Source organism: Monodon monoceros, unplaced genomic scaffold, assembly GCF_005190385.1.
Source record: "Monodon monoceros isolate NGI ecotype Baffin Bay Population unplaced genomic scaffold, NGI_Narwhal_1 Super_Scaffold_5, whole genome shotgun sequence".
Classification (NCBI taxonomy): domain Eukaryota; kingdom Metazoa; phylum Chordata; class Mammalia; order Artiodactyla; family Monodontidae; genus Monodon; species Monodon monoceros.
Window position 1 is genome coordinate 59,560,580 of NW_021703782.1, and position 5,904 is coordinate 59,566,483.

Here is a 5,904-nt window from a genome sequence, read left to right on the forward strand (position 1 = left end):
GTTGATTGATTAAAAATAGTGTGTCATTATTATTTTTTCTTGGATTTGGTAATGTTTATAGTTTTTGGCAGCTTTTTAAAATTTGCCATTTGTTGTGGCTTCTTTTCTCATTCTAAAGGAATACTCATTTTGTATCTAATTTGGAGTGAGTAGTTTTGTATTTTTTTTCTTAAAATGATCTCACAAGATTTGGATCAAGTTCTACTTTCTTCCCACTTTCAAATCCACATCCATTCTATCTGGAAATCCAGGTATTGCCACCTTAAGATACATATCAATTCTGTCTACTTCTCCCCATCTCCAAGGCCACCACTGTTGTAACTTCTCTGGACAACAGCAGTAGCTTCTCTTTCTTAGGCAGAAATGTGTTAATTTAGTGTAACCAAATCAACTGCTTTTTCTATATGTTTTTAAGACTTTACTGTCTTGCTTTCTCCATTCTGAGGTTTAGAAAAAGTCTCTTAATTTTTCTTTTGATATTTTTGTCTTGTAATTTTTTTACATTTATATTTAGCTATTGTAGGGTACTTTTATACTCTTCTAGGTAACTAACCAGGAATGCTAACATCATTTAAGAGAAAATTATTTTCTCCTAAATCAAAATACCAACTTTAGCACTTATTATGTTCATTTTAGATTTTAGTTTATACTGGTTATCTGTGTGTCCTATTAGTATGCTAGTAGATAGTGCTTTGATTACAGTCAATTTAGAGTACTTTTAATATCTGATTGAGTAGGTCTACCCTTGATATCATTTTTTTTAATGAAAAGTTATTGCACATTCTTTTTTTTGAATTTTATTTTATTTTTTTATACAGCCGTTTCTTATTAGTTATCCATTTTATACACATCAGTGTATACATGTCAATACAAATCTCCCAATTCATCCCACCACCACCACCTGCCCACCACTTTCCCCCCCTTGGTGTCCATACCTTTGTTCTCTACATCTGTGTTTCTGTTTCTGCCTTGCAAACTGGTTCACCTTCACATTCTTTTTCCATATGAATTTTAAACTTATTTTGACCAATTAGAAAAAATTATATTGAGATTCTGATTGGAACTTCAATAAATTTATGTATTAATATAGGAAGTACTGTCTCTTTAATTTCAGATCTTGTGTTATGTCCTTCAATAAAATGTTACCATTTTCTTCATTTAGATCCAATTCTTGTGTTCTTAATTTATTTTTAGTAATTTATCTTTTTTACTGTGCTTATGAATGGGATGTTTCCCATTTTAATTTCTTTTTTCAAAAAGATTTATTTATTATTTATCTTATTTACTTTTGGCTGCGTCGGGTCTTAGTTGACACATGCGGGATCTTCATGGAGGCATGCAGGATCTTCTCATGTGGCGCTCGGGCTTCTCTCTAGTTGTGCGTGCGGGTTTTCTCTTCTCTGGTTGTGGTGCGCGGGTTCCAGAGCGCATGGGCTCTGTATTTTGCAGCACGCTGGCTCTAGTTGAGGAGCATGAGCTCAGTAGTGGTGGCGCATGGGCTTAGTTGCCCAGCAGCATGTAGGATCTTAGTTCCCTGATCAGGGATCGAATCCCTGTCCCCTGCACTGTAAGGCAGATTCTTTACCCCTGGACCACCAGGGAAGTCCCCCATTTAAATTTCTAATTGCGTAATATTAGTAGAAAGAAAAGGTATTAATTTTTTATCTGGCCACCCACGTTACCAAATTCTCTTATTAATGCTCAGAGATATTTAGCAGAATATCTTGTATTTTCTAAGTATATAATCATACCAACTAGAAATAAAAATAGCATTATCTTTTCATTCCCATCTTTTAAACTGCTTATTTTCTACCCTTCTCAATCTCTAAAATGTGTTGAAGAATAATGATAATAGCAGAAATCCCTGTCATGTTACTGATTTTAATTTATAAATGGCTGTTGTATATAATTTAGTTGTTGGGTTGAGGGAGAGAATTTTTTTTTAAAAATCTTTTTTAGGTAGTGCTATAGACTGAATTATGTCACCCTGTAATTCATATGTTACACACATATAACTCCTTATGTAACTGTATTGCAGATAGCACCTTTAAGGAGATGATTAAGGTTAAATGAGATCATAAGGGTGGAGCCCTGTCTGGTAGAACTGGTGCCCTTATAACCAAAGGAAGAAAAGGACACCAAAGCTGTCTCTCTCTCTCTGCCACGTAAGGACACAGTGAGAACTTAGCCATCTGCAAGCTAGGAAGAGAGAACCCAGAACCCAACCCAGAACCCAGTTGGGTTACCAGAACCCAACTGTACTGGTACCCTGATCTCAGACTTCCATCCTCCAGAACTGTGAGAAAATAAATTTCTGTTGTTTAAAGCTACTCAATCTATGGTATTTTCTTCTGTCAGCTCAATATGACTTAAGACAGGTAGCTTCCCCTTTTCTCTCCTAACTGAGAATTTATTGGCGTAAATGCAACCATGTAAAGCCATAAATTATGATAAACATAGTCATGACATTGTCCTCTAGCCCAGCAGTTCTCAACTGCAATGAATTTTTCTCTCAGGGGACATTTAACAATGTCTAGAGACATTTCTGGTTGTCACAACTGGGGGTGAGTACTGTGTGCTGCTGGTATCAAGCAGGTAAAAGCCAGGGGTGCTGCCAAATATCCTACAATGATGCACAGCTCCCCACAACAGAGACTTATCTGGTCTATAATGTCAGTAGTGACAAGGTTGAGAAACTCTGCCTAGCCAAGCCCCTAAAAACTCCTGTAACCTAGAGGGAGGGAAAAGGAAGAGGATGTCTCAGAACTACTTGTAAAATGCCCCACTGCCTGAGCCAAAGAGGTGGCTGGGCTCCAGGGAGTGAAGGGCTGACCCTCAGAGCTCTGGTAGTTGATAGAGCAGGACCGCTCACTCTGCTGGCCCTGGAAGTAGAGGTCAGTAGTAGATTTTGGTATCAGGCCACATGCCAGTGATGCTGAAGGCCATCACGCTTGTTGTCCCTGGCAGGTGTCCCTCAGATAGAACACAGGCTGGGTGGGTAGAGAAACTGGTTCTTTTGTAGCAGCAGGTGAACTTGCCCGTACCAACTCCTACTCTGCCTGCCAAGACCCGCTACAGAGCTTTCTCTTATTCCTATTTTACATAGAGTTTTTCTTAGGAATGGCTAATGAACTTTATCAAATGCCTCTATGGCGTTCATTGACAGAATCACATAGTTTTTCTCCTGTAATATTTGGTGTGTTCGATTATCTTGATAGACACCTTCATTTCAAAAAGTAAAACTTACAAACTTTTTTTTGTTACTTTCATTGTATTTTTTTATTATTAAGGCTATTCTAACTTTATTCAAAATGTCTTTATGTTTTTCTACAGTCTAGAATTGGTGGACTAAAAAAAAATTATATATTCATTAGTGTTAGAAAGAATTAATTTCTAAAACCATCTGTGCCTGGTGTCTCTTTTAAATGATCAATTTTTAACCTTTGTGATTTGTTCTATAGCCAGTTTTGAAACAGTTTTGGTCTTGTGCCAGTTTTGGTCATTTCTGTCTTTTAATGGTTTCTTGATCGGTCTTGCTGCTTCTGGTTTATATTCTCGGAGTCAGGGTAACCTTTTTAAAACCAGAGTCAAATCATGTCACTGCTCTGCTTAAAACTCTACTCAATAAATGATGGAAAACAAAATTTGAACTCTTTACTTTGCTTTCAAGGCCCCTAATGATTGGTCCTATCCATTACAACCCTTTCTTGCGGTACTCTTTCCTTTACCATTTCATTTCAGACATACTGATGAACTGCCTATTTCTCAAACGTAGGGATCTCTTTTCCTTTTTATGGGCTTTCCCCTTTGCCTGGAAAGTTCTCCGTCCCCTCCATATTTCACATCAGTTGCTCCCTTACCAAATTCAGTTTTTAAAAATGCCACCTCAGAGACATTTCCTGACCACCCCATCCAAATAGATTTCCCCCACCCCAAGACCCACCCTGTTACCCAAAGTAGGCAGAGTTTTCTCTTTTCTGGTAGTCACAAAGACTCAAAGTCAACAGCCACTCAACAGCCACATTTTCCTCCAAGGGACAACTCAGATACTGGGTTGGTCACTAAGAGAATTATCTTCCCACTTCTCCACTTTACTTTGAAAAAATCTCATGGTTTCAGAGCCCAAAGGTTATAACAGAATCCCAAATTAATTTGTTAAAGATAATTTCTGCCACTGAGAACTTCTCAATTCCTTTTGATTCTCTGTAGATGAACATTTGTATGCAATCACATATAAATGGCAGGAATTTTGTTTTGTTTTGTTTTGTCTTCGTTGGGCCTTTGTTGCTGCACGTGGGCTTTCTCTAGTTGCGGGGAGCAGGGACTACTCTTCTTTGTGGTGTGTGTGCTTCTCATTGCGGTGGCTTCTCTTGTTGTGGAGCATGGGCTCTAGGTGCTCGGGCTTCAGTAGTTGTGGCATGTGGGCTCAGTAGTTTTTGCTCATGGGCTCTAGAGCACAGGCTTGGTAGTTGTGACACATGGGCTTAGTTGCTCCACGGCATGTGGGATCCTCCTGGACCAGGTCTTGAACCCGTGTTGCCTGTATTGGCAGGCGGATTCTTAACCACTGCACCACCAGGGAAGTCCCATGCCAGGAATATTTTAGAATTGTAGCCATGTAGAAATTAATATGTGTACAAGAACACTAATGTTCAGAAAAAGGGGAAGGGAGAAATTATATTTTTGATCAAGGTATCAACTACTTTTAAAAAAACATAGTGTCTCCAAATGGCTTGCTGAGAAATACTATTTGGCAAGATATTTCTCAATCTGGCTTATGTTGCCTGTTGTAATTTTACTAAGCCCAGCGTTTTAACGTTTTTGAACATATTCCCAAAGATCTTTAATGATTGATGAGTCTTTAAAAAAAAGTCAATAAAGTAAATATGTAGCAAAAACGGGCCACTAAAGGAATGCTAAAAATTGGATGAAGAAAATTCACAGTATGAACAATGAAGAAATAAACCATGTGTCATTACTGTATAAATAGGTGTCACAATTCCTTTGAAAAAGATTTCACTGACCAGTTTTAACATGAAAGTATTATCAAATGCAGCGAATGTATCTCTTTTCCCACCATATAAACTTTTTGAAAATAGAACCCACCCTGGATAGCAAATTTTCCAAGATAAACACTTGTATTTATTTTTCCAGAAGTAGGTGAATACAAGATAGGCCAGTTCAGGAATCATATTTATGAACGTGCATTATTGGTGTGGATAGGATCTGCTAGCATGTACCAACTAAATATTAACGTTTTCCTGTTTTGTGGGTATAAGTGGTCCAGACTTTGAATCTAGATTCCTTTCATTGTCACCTCAGATTGGGCAATATTTTTGCTTTTAAAATGATGAAATTCATTTCTCAGTGAACTTCAAAAGAGAGAGAGCCACCCTACAGCAGATGCTTTCCTGCTAACTCAGAATCATTCATGGGAGTTGTCAATTTGTTCTTCCAAAAATATCGAGCAAGATGAGAAGAAAGCAAATGTTTTTGCTATCAAGACATAGACATTTGGTCAGAGCAATAAAATAGCCTCCAATGCCAATAAATAATGAAGAAAATGTGGGATGAGTAACTTCCAAAAGTTATGGAAATAATTTGACTGTGTCTTGCTACACGATAAAAACTGACACGATTCCTAACTACCCACAGATGGAAGCACTCCTCTCACCACGTGTTCAAGCAGAGTCATCATTACAGGCCTTATAATCATGGTGTAGCCAGGAATTTTGCCTGTTTTGAAACAATTATGTATGTATATAAAATGTGTATACATGTGTGGTTAATTTTCTAATGGTGGTGATTAGTTTGCTTTAGGCCAATACAAATTCTCTTACAGCAAATGTTACGCATTTAAAAGATGACTGCATAGGGCCTCAGGTGGAATCTATGAATATAATC